The following is an 11,646-nucleotide window of genomic DNA, read 5'->3' on the forward strand; positions in this document are numbered from 1 at the left end:
AGGTTCCCTGGAGCTGGGTTGACACAGGACAAAAAATGAGACTCAATCTGAGATGTTATCCAAAGTATTATATTCCAGTGGTGGAAAGACACATTATAAACAAACAAACAAAAATGATCCGTATACCAGGTGGTTATATGTGCTAAGAAGTGAAACAGAGAAAAGGGATAAGAGAGTATAAATGAAGCCCAGAGGGTCAGGATGGGCCTCTGTAATGATATAACTTGTGCAGAACCCTGACTCAGAATTATTGTGTCAGTCAACTTTCCACTCTGACAAAATACCTGAGATAACCAACTTTGAGGAACAGAGATTTATTTTGGTCCATGGTAACAGAGACTTTATGGATCATGATTGGCTCTGTTCCTATGTGCCCGTGGCTGCACAGTACGTCCTGGTGGGAGTGTGGCTGTGGAGGCTTGTCCACCTAGTGGTTACTGGGAAGCAAAGAAAGAGACAAGAAGGGGTTAAGGTCCTAATATTCCCTTCAAGGGCATTTCTCCAGTGACCTAACTTCCTCTGTTAGTCCCCAGTTACCCAAGATTCCACTTTCCAATATTACTGTGAACTGGAGACCTTTTGGAGAACATGGACCTTTTGGGGGGGGGGAAATTCAAGATCTAAACAACCACAGCTGTGCAGCATCTTTCTGGAATGGGAGCTTCCTACAAGAAGAGAGGGAAGTCCCCGCAGGACTGTGCAGAGTGGCATGAACGCACAGATCTGCATTGAGAATGGATCAGTCTGGCTGCTCCTATGGAATAACACTACCAACACCTGTCACCTCTGTCTCCATCCTGATTCCTTTCTGTGAGATTTTTTTTTGCCTCTTCAGCTCTTCTTGAAAGATCACATTCTTGATAGAATCTCCAGGATCAGCTCTGTGAACTGAGGCCATCCTTTTCTTCTTACTCCACCCTTCAATTCCTTGAGGGAGAAGGAAAACATTATACAAAGGAAGCTTTCACCTGTGAATTTCCACCATCTCAACAGCCTCAGGTGAAGAGGACTCATGCCTGGAGGCTATCACTTCCTTCCGGGTTCAAGAAGACTTTGCTGAGCTTTGTTTTCACAGGTGCCTAGGGTGTGGGAATCAGCCAGAGTTCCAGAGTCTTTCTGGAGCAAGGCTTTCTTTATGTCATTGCCAATGTTCATTTTTTTTTTTTTTGGACTAAATTGGCAACAGACAAATTTACTTTTGCTAGCAGATAGCAAAAGCTCAACAATTGTACTGGGTCTGGATTTGGGAATTCTCTATCCTACTTTTTCCTTCCTAAGCTGGCTCTCTTTCCTCCCAAGGTCATTATATCTACACTCAGGATGTGGAGGAAAGAGCACTGGACTGGGATCCAGAGATCTGAGTCTTGTTTGGACTCAAGTAACTAGCCATGGGTTTGTTGGTGGAGAGGTTGTCACAGTTCTAAATAATAATGGCTCTTGAGTTGGAATAGCCAGTCTGGGTGATAATTTCCAGTACTTAACAGTTACATGTCTTGGGAAACTGTTTATTAAACAGTTTCATGTTGTCCTTAAAATGAGGTTATTGACATTAATGTGCTTAGAACCACATTGGGCATGCAGTGACCATTAAGGTCAGTACAATCATTGACATGTGAATCCTCTTAAGTTATGTCCAAGGGCTAGAAATATATAGTATCCTATTGACCTGATGTTGATTGGACTCAGGAAAGATAAAAGTAGGTTGATTTTGCTCAGTTGTATAAAGAATTATCATATGAAAGATATTTTTCTCCTGGGTTTCTTGGAAAGTTCTTTGGAACTTGACTTAAAATAATGAGAAAAATTAGAAGTTTTTTTTTAAAGAATTGCTAGGTAGATTTTTAAATTTTTTTTAGTTGTAGATGAACACAATATCTTTATTTTGTATGGTGCTAAGGATCAAACCCAGTGCCTAAAGCAAGCTAGGCAGGTCCCTCTGAGCCCCAGCCCCAGCCCCTAGAAATGTTTTTATACTCTGAAAATGCAAGGAAACCATCCTATTGATAATAGCATACAAGTAAGTGGAATAATTTTAAACAAAGAGGTGAAAGATATGTACCCTCTTAACTGAAAAACATTGGTGAATGAAATCAAAGGAGACAAAACATAATGGAAAGGTTGTAATCTAAGCAATGGGGCTTGAGAATTGAAATTCCCATGTGACAAAGCAAAGAGTCTCCATCAGTGAAAGAGTTCAAGTGGAGATGGTCTCTGCTTACAGCATCACAGAAAGACTTCCCCTCTCTAAAATGTGACCCTAGAAATGTAAGGTAGTTCCTCTTTTCTCCTTGACAACTCAAAGGATGCTTTTCATCCCCTTTAACGCTTTTTCCACTTTATACTCCACCAAAGGAAATGGCTGTGTTTTTTCCCAAATGACTAAGAATGGATCAGTGGTGTTCAAAGCTGGTGGAGTCATCTTTTATACAAAGAAACTCATGCCTGAACCCTGTTGCACTGCACCAGCTAAAAGGTTGAGATCAGTTGATGATTGGAAACACGAAGCTCCCAGGGTCTCCTGAAGCCTGACAATCAGAGTTAGTTAATAATGGAAAAACCATGCCAGAAAGCTTAGCTTAACAAAACCGCAGGGGCATGCTGGAAGAGGTACTGAGATGTTCTCATACAGTGTATGCTGTCCCTCCATCATTTTCTGCCTGCTGTTACCACATTTCCTGGCTTTAAATGATGAGGTGTATATTTGAATCAGGTTTCCAGGTATTGTAACCCTCAATCATCATCTAGTCATGAAATAAAATGTGAAGAGTTGAAAGTGTCTACTTAAACATGACCGTTATAGCTCTGATCTGCCCTCCCACAGCTGCGTTCCCTGCTTGTATCAGTGGGTTTCCTTAGTCAGTTTAGCAGCTATTACAGAATACCACAGACTGGGCAGCTTTACCAACAAACACTCATTCTCATAATTCTGGAGGCCGGAAGTCTGAGGTTAGGGTGCCAGCCTGCCAGCCTCTAAGTGAGGGCTCTCTGTGGGGTCTGGGATGGCCCACACATGAAGGAAAGAAGTAGAATCTCCTTTATTTCACCCCCACTCCCGCCCCCATGGGGATTCCACTTTCATAACACCTTCTGCACTTAATTACTTCCCAAAGACCCAACCTCCAAATACCATCCTGTTTGTGATTAGGACTTTAATCCATGAATTTGAGAGGACAAAAATGAAATCTCAGTCTATCAGCATTGATTAGCTTACTCTCACCTCTGAGCCTTTGCACTGGATATTCCCTTGGCCTGGGACACCCTCCTCACCCATATTCACAGATCTTTCTTCCTGTTATGGTTTAGATGTGAGGTATCCCAGAAAAACTCATATGTGAGACAACACAAGTAAGTTCAGAGTGAAATGATTGGATCCTGAGAACCTTAACCTAATCAGAGCATTAATCTCCTGACAGGGATTACCTGGGTGGTAACTGTAGGCAAGTAGGGTGTGGGTGGAGGAAGTGTGTTACTAGATGTCGTTTGGGGGTATATATTTTGTCCTTGGAGAGTGGAGCTCTCTCTCTGCTTCCTGGTGTAATGTCCTGGTGTAATGTCCTCTGCCATACTCTTCCACCATGATGTTCTGCCTCAAATTGGGCCCAGAGCAATGGAGCTGGTCATCTGTAGACTAGGACCTCTGAAACACAAGTCCCCAAATAAAGTTTTTCTCCTCTTATTAGGTTTTTGGTCATAGTCCTTGAGATCTTTCCTCAAATACCACTGTTTCCTATCTTTGAGGTCTTTCCTGACCTCATTATGTAAAATGACCTCTCTATCCTCTCTTCCTATTTATTGAACACCAAGCACTACTTACCTTATTTCACAGTTTGAGTAACACAGGTATAGAACTTGTGTTAAGAATTCGAATATGGTGTTATTGGGGGGATGTTGTGCAGTTATCCCATCTAAGAGGAGAATGATCTGGGGTAAATACACGTTGACTTCCATTCATCTTTGGTTGAGGGCTGCTTAGGAGTGAAATGTGAATTCCTGACACTTCTCCTGAAGGTAGTCAGAGAAGGCCTCTGTGACTTTGGAAAAAGTCTCAAAGCAAAGAGATGCAGATGCTGGACTCTGAAACACCAGAGGAGGAGGAACATGGGTGGGGCATCCACATCTGATGATCACCTGACATACTTTCTAGTTCATTACTTACGTATTTGTAAGCTTCTTGAGGGCACGTGTACTTGTTCAATTTACCACTGAACTTAGAAGAAAACATGACAAACTGGCACAGGTTGATGTTTACTAAATTATTGACTGAACTAGTGCTCTAGAGCACAGACTTTCAGCTGTGGCCTGTCACCTACAGAACAGGTCCTGAAATTAATTTCACGGCTTCTCATCAGCATTAAAGAGAAGAAGAAGAAAAAGTATCAGTGTGTATTGCAGATGGTAAGGGTGAATATTGTTTAAAAATTATTTCACTCCAGTTTTTTAATATACCTATTGTCATTTTTAAGTAAAATTAAAATACATAAATTATATCTGTACTGGATCCTGAAGTAAAATGTATTTTTCACTCTAGGTTGTGATACTTGATAATCACTGATCAATTTATTTATCCATTTTAGAATCTAGAAAATCAAGGCTCAGGCTGTCCCCAGGGTACAAAACTAGGCTAGGCTAGGCAGGCCCATGACATCATAGGCTCCTCTGCAAGGCTAACAGCTGTCAGACATCAGCAACTTGGTTTATGAGACTGAGGCCTCCAGCCAGGCCTCTCTCTGAGCAGAAGGAATCCAAATCCTCTGTACACATCTGAAAAGCCAGGTGGCCAACCCGTGAAGATCTGGAGTTCTGCAAGTGGTGGATACTGGCCCGGTACAAAATGGCTTCAGCAAAGCATCAACTTGCCAGCTTACCCACATTCTGGGCATCAGGGCTTAGCTTGTTTTGATTTCTGCATTTCAGCATGAAACACAGGCTTCCTAAGGCTTGTCTGGCCTGTGCCAGTCTCAACACAGTTCTAAAAAAAAAAAAAAAAGAAAAAAAAATTAACACTAAGAGATCTTGTTAAAAGATTTTCTTGACTGTTGTTTTTATTATTGTTTAACTCCTTCCCCCCACCCCCATATTTAAGCAAGAACATGCTAAGAGCCTGCCTCCCCACCTTGCTTGTTATTTGCTCTCTTCTTGTCTTAGATTTACCACATAAAAAATGAGAATAGAGCTTTAGGTCCATGCTTCTAAGTGAGATAATTTCAATGGCTGAATCTAGAAGGTATAATGAAGGCTCCTTCCTTCACCTATAGTCATTTCCCAAACCAAAGCAAGGGTTGCTGTATGGAGAGGAAAATGTGAAGTTCCTTAGTGTTCATTTACTGCTCTTCTTATTTACCCTCATGTTGCAAGGAAGCTTTGGGGGTGGGGGGGTTATGGAAAACACTTGTAGCCAGGACACAGAGGCACAGTGGAGCATATCAGCAGCATTGCAAGGTGTAGGAAAGCAAAAACAAAACAAAACAAAACAACAACAAAAACAACAACAACAACAACAAACCCAGTTCACAGGGATCAGAGGGTCAGAATGTCCCATCTGGGAAGCAAAAACACATTCCCGAGATGCAGTTTTCTTCCAGGGATTCTAAATATGTTAATCTTCAAAAATCAGGTTCATGATTCCGCATCGGAAAGAATAAGCAAAGGAGAGAGAAGTGGGGGGGGGGGGAAGAAGTGGAAGAGAGAGAAGGCGAGGGGAGGAGGTAAGAGGAGGAACAAATGTAGTTTTCTTACCTAACTGTTGGCTTGTTGCCCTCTTCATCAGGGAACACGGATTTACTTGGCCACATACATGTGCTTTGGATCCTGCCTATTTTTACCTTAGCCATCCGTCCATGGCTTCCTGGCCCTGAGGTATGTCCTTGGGGGTGCTCTGCCATAGGAGACAGGTGATGGACAGAGAGGTACCTTGAGAAGCACTGAATCTTTGTCACTCTCATTCTAAAGAAGTCATCACTGATGACTTAAAAACTGAAAAACGAGAGACAAAAAAACGAGAAATTCTCATTTTATCCACTGTGTTTTTCCCTTAATTTTTTAAAACACTAAAGGGAAGGTAGATTGTCTCTGTCCAACATATAGTGGACCTAACAAACTGCTCCCTGGTGGCGAAAGAGAAGTCAGGGCTGAGAGTAGCTGAGCCACAGTGTGCTCCACCAGTTCCTGTCAAAGCAGCCTATGGCCAGTGGCTTCTCCTGGTCCTTCCTGGGCCCTCTCCCACCTTTATTTCAGGCAGGTTTCCTTTGTTGCCTAAAATAATGAGACTCACTTTTTCTCCATATGGTGGAAACAGGGTGAACCCCGATGAAGTCTACCCCACTGTTTCCAGTTGGAGAAATGGATCATCTCTTGGATGGAGGGGTGACTTCCCTCTTGGCCTCCTTACCTTATCTCGTGCCTCCTATTGACTAATAATGCAAGGGCAGCTCAGGCGATTCACAGAAATCCTGTGTGCCAGGCCTTCTTTAACAGGGAGGACATGGCTGCCAAGGGAAACATATCACACTGCATTCAGACTGCAAGACAAACAGCATTGCCCATTGTTTACGTGATAGGACAGAACTTAGAGCTATCCGTGGAGACTCAGGGGACCCATCTCCAACTGTACTTGAGATAAAGTGATTGGTTTTCCTGGACTTGTACAACCTGCATTCTGTCATGCAGAATTGACATTGAAACTGGCTTAAGCTGTTGAATGCTATGAGGCCAAGTAAAAAATTACTTCTTTGCTTGAGTCCGATGGCTTATTTTCTTCCTGAATTCAGAAAGCCACAGGCACTTGATTAGCATGGAATTTTACATTGCTGTTGTGAAGCCTGGCTGGTCTCATCTAGTGAGATGAGACTCTTTACCTTTCTCATAAGCACCTTTCTTGAGAGTACAACTGTCTTGATCAACCTCACAAATCTTCCAGGAAATAATACTTTCCATAAGGCTAAATTTCTAATGCTTCTATTACAATTTAAGATAATCACATAGTTCAGGTTTCAACGTCTGATATAATAGCTTCTTTTATCTATAAAACAGGACACACAGGCTATGATAGAACGGAAGTTAAATGTCTCTCATAGAGTTCTTTCTTTGGCCTCAAAGATTTTGAGCCAAGATTTTAAAATGGATTTTGTAGCTTTTCTTGGAAAACATTATATATTCCTGTCTTTGTCTTTAGGCTGCTATACTAAAATACCTTAGGCTGTGTAAATTGTAAGCACAGAAATCTATTTCTCACTGTTTTGGAGACTGAGAAGTCCAGGATCAAGCTGACAACAGATTCAGCACCTGGTTAGGGTTTCCCATGCATGGCACATTGTTTCTTCATGTGGCAAAGAGCACAAGAGAGTTCCCTTGAGCCTCTTTTATAAGGGCATAAATCATACCCACGAGGGTAGATCACTCATTGACTTTCCTAAAGGCTTTACCTCTTAATAACATCACACTGAGCTTTAGGTTTCAACATATAAATTTTGGGAAATGGTGTTCCAAACCATACCGTAGCTGCCCCCATGGGATTCCCCACCGGTCAACTGCTTGTGGTGAGTTTCGACTTCCCTGTTAAGTGGCACCTGTATCTTCCAGTTCACTTTATTCTCTTCCTGAGTTTTTCTTTTTTTGTCAATCCTGAAGACACTGGTCAGTTGCCATTTCTTATTTCACTTGCATTGTTCTCTTGTTAGGCTAGAAAAATATTTTGGTTCCTCTCTGTGCCCCAGTCACTATTACAAATGGAAAAACAAAAGTTAAACTGACAGAGCTCCATGTTTCCAGGGGAACACATGGAGATTGTAATTGCCAGAGAGAGAAATGGTTTTTATACTTGGTCTTGGTTTCCTGATTCATGCTGCCTTATGGCTGCTCTGGGCATTCGCCAACACCTCCCCTGGTTTATCCCACTTCCAACACCCTCTCCACATGTTCTGAAAGCCCAGTTCACTCTCTGCAGCTCATCCTCTGCATTACCTCTGCTCTCCTCCTTCATTGCTTTTAGAGTAACACAAAGAAAATAAGAGACCAAGTGATTAAACATAGGAATTAGAATTGACTGTGGTTATCAGTGAAACACAAATTGCAATTTAGAGATAACAGGAAATGTTATTTTTTTATTTTTATGTTTTTGATTACTGCTGATTGGTTAGAGAAGCTAAGTGTCTATATGTTGAAAAAATCTCTATCAGTTCTCATAAACGACATCACCCATGGATATAGTTTGCAGTTGGCATTATTTTTCTGCCTGAAGAACAAAAGAACTCTAAACTTTAATAAGTTATTTAAACTCTCTTGTGCCTCTTCTTCTTCTAAACAGATACCCGAGAAGATGATCCCGAATACCCTTTATTTTTACAATATCTCATCAGGGTTTTACTGGAAGTACTTGAAAGCAGAGGTAGTTCCAAAATAAAGCCAGGGCATATCAAATTCAGAGATTTTTTGGTTTTTGTTTCTGTTTTTTTTTTTTTCTTGTTGCTTAAAAACCAATAGAAGATGGACGACTGAGACCTAGATATAATGATCTCAAAGACAGGTGCATCTTACACTAAATGTATCCTCAATATCTATGAAGACTCCAAGAGAATTTCATACATCCTGATCATACTGCAGACCAGCCCTACGGTGAATCTCTGGGGATGTATCATCCCTTCTTACCATCACCTCCGAACATAGCACCTTAGTAAGCAAAACGCATCAATTGGCAGGCTCGTTCTGTGTCAAAATGGTGTGACTCACCCAGCATGAGCCACGGTTTTTAGGTGATAAACTGTAAGACAATGAACTGTGGACCTATGGGGTCAGGGAAGGAAGGAGTTTAGAACCTAAGGGAAGAAATTAGCCTGTTTAGGATTTAAAATACAAGTTATTTGCAAGAAATCATATCCAAGTTGGCACGTGAGGGATATATGGGCCAGGGAAATACTAAGAAGTAAATATCTAAGAAGAGATTGCTTTATAGATTTAGAGAGAAAAAGAAATCCTCACACACACAAACACACACACACACACACGACACACAGCCATTTAATATTTGCCATAGTTGCTTTAACTCTCATTCTGCATGTGTATTCTTTCTGAATTATTGGATAGAAATTTGTAGACACTACAAGAGTACAACCTTAAATACATTAGCATACAGCACTAAGAACACAGGCATGCTATTATAGCACCACGACAGCATGATAACAGTCAAGAAATTTAGCATCAAGATAAAAGTATTATCCAATATACAGTATTTCTTAAAGTTCCTAAAATGGTCCCCAAATGTCCTTTAGAGCTGAGCATATGTGTGATTTTCCTAGACTACAATTTGCTTAAGGATCATGCTCTGCACTTGAATATTAATGTCTCCTAACTTTTACTCTAGAACAATCACCCTGCTTTACATTATACTGTTGTTTAGAATTAGATTGTTGTAGTGGCCTTGCATATTCCTTTATTTTCCTCTGTGTGTGTGTGTGTGTCTGTGTGTGTGTGCACGCGCGCATGTGCGGGTGTAGATGCTTTGCTTGTTCTAATAGGCAGTTCTCATTAAAAGCACAGACAGACTCTGAAATCAGATGCCTCTTGTTGGGATCCCAAATCCATTACTAGCTTTGGGATCTTTAATAAGTTATTTAAACTCTCGGTGCCTCTACTTCTTCTAAACAATAAGACTACAGTAAATGAATGTTCAGAATCATATCAAGCATGTATGAATGGTTAGCCATGTTTTCGTTATTATTGTTAAAGAATAAACTCAAATGTTGTGGCAGGAAGAAGAGGTGTATGGTTTCTGATACTCTAGTTACAAATGACTTGAGCACAATTTAGTCTCAATTTGGAATAATTATCATTAAAGTGATGTATACTGAATTCTTCACAAGATAAAATTATGTAATGTCTAATTGCTGTATTTAATGGTCTGGATTTCAACACTATATGGCACAATTATAATACAGACTAATAACTGTGCTAATGTAGAAACACAATATATAAACACAACACTAGCTAATAGATTAAGTGGAGGTTAATTTTGTGAACTGGGAAGTAAAAACATCTTGATTTGCCACCCAAGTTGGTGACCCAAGCTATTTGAGGAATTGCTTATCTTTCTGAGCTGTCATTACCTCATCTGTTAAATGGGGCTAGTAATAACTATCTCAAAGACATGTTTGTAAAACTCCATCTCCTTTTTCTGGCACCAGAAAGCCCTTTTAAACCTTAGAATAAACAACAAAAAAAAAGTCACTCATTATGTTACCAACATTAAATAAAAGTACTGAACAACAGTAATATTCTTTATGATAACCCTAGCCTATTTAAAAACTTTATCATTAGCCAGATCACTCTACATTGTTATTCATTTTGAAAAGAAGAATCTTCAGATCATATGTAAGCATTTGAACTTGTACTTTTGTTGCTGGGAGTTGTTTTATTCCATCACCATTAATTAAAAGCTGGCAGGCATTTTGAGGAGAGGCAGTATGGCATAGGTTTGTGGGAGAACAGGAGCCACGGAAGGGAGGGAGCCAGCCCCGCCCCCTACTGGGAATGAGGCACTGGGAAATAATCCAACAGGGTTGCACCCTAATTTTTTCTTTTTGTAAGAAAGCATGTAACAGTGCCTGAAGCAAAAAGACTTCTCCCAGTTCAGGCTTTCCACCTTCCCTTCATCCCTTCCTCCTTCCCCTTGAAGTTTCCTTTCCTCTCTACATCTTGCTTTTCCTTCTCTTCCTCTCATTCTCCCTTCTTGAGTACAGGAGCCAATCTAAGTTAAGGCCAGGCCCAGAGAAATATATTATGAGAGACTGTTAAAGTCAGTTATGGCCCACTCCTTGTACTGACTTGGGAAAAGACTACATCCACATGGACACATACCTCTGAAGAGCAATGTCTCATCTCCAGAAAAAGGTCTTTTCCTCACCAGTTATCCAGTGCTTGACATTCTTCTGTAAGAAAGATCACCTTTCATCCTGCAGTGCCATAAAGGACTGTTACAGCATTGACTCCTTTATCGATTGGAAAGCAATGAGTTAAGTATTGACACTTGCAACATAAATCAGGCATGAGGTGCCCTGGTGATTGAGAGACAAAACACAGGAGAAGAGCTGAGGTTGCCACTCTCTCGTGGGCCACCGCCACCCCAAATAAACGCCCACTCTACTCTGCTCCTGACAGAGTTTTGTCAAGAGCCCCCTTATTGAATGCACTTGAGGAGCCAAGTGTATATATTTCAATTTTCATCTCCTGGTAGTTTCTAAGAGTATTGAGACATCTTTTTTGGTTTTTTTGTTTGTTTGTTTGTTTGTTTTTCTTCAAGCTAAGCATATGTTAAGAGACACCCACAACTTAATTCCTCTAAGGAGTTATCCTAAGCTGATGTGTTATTTTGTTAATCTTTACAGTAAACATGAGCAACATATGATTTAGCTGGATGCTAAATGGATAGAAATTTGTCAAGCACTTTAAAATTATAGAATAGTTCACATGGATCTATGGGAGATAAGGAAGCACACAGTGAGAGGATTTCATTTATGGATATGAACCTGAAAAACCAATACTCCTACAACTTACCTGACCAGCCAGTACTCGTGGAGATAACTTGTGCAACTGTACATGAATGGGACAGGGTAGAATTTGAAAAGCAGGAGATATTTGAACCTTGTAAATTTTTTA

The 11,646-nt window shown here is 40.6% G+C and overlaps 1 long non-coding RNA gene across 2 annotated transcripts; it reads right to left on the minus strand.

Moving 5' to 3' along the window:
• Window positions 1-4,535: 4,535 nt before the first annotated feature.
• LOC144365530 (uncharacterized) lies at window positions 4,536-11,314 on the minus strand. Of its 2 annotated transcripts, XR_013424064.1 has the most exons (4): window positions 7,493-11,314; window positions 6,389-6,485; window positions 5,737-5,973; window positions 4,536-4,969 (listed from the first exon to the last, which is right to left on the minus strand). It is a non-coding gene; the product is annotated as an uncharacterized LOC144365530 (long non-coding RNA). The 2 variants fall into 2 exon arrangements; XR_013424063.1 differs by having other exon boundaries at window positions 6,389-11,311.
• Window positions 11,315-11,646: the final 332 nt, after the last annotated feature.

This window comes from Ictidomys tridecemlineatus, chromosome 1, assembly GCF_052094955.1.
Source record: "Ictidomys tridecemlineatus isolate mIctTri1 chromosome 1, mIctTri1.hap1, whole genome shotgun sequence".
NCBI classification, from domain to species: domain Eukaryota; kingdom Metazoa; phylum Chordata; class Mammalia; order Rodentia; family Sciuridae; genus Ictidomys; species Ictidomys tridecemlineatus.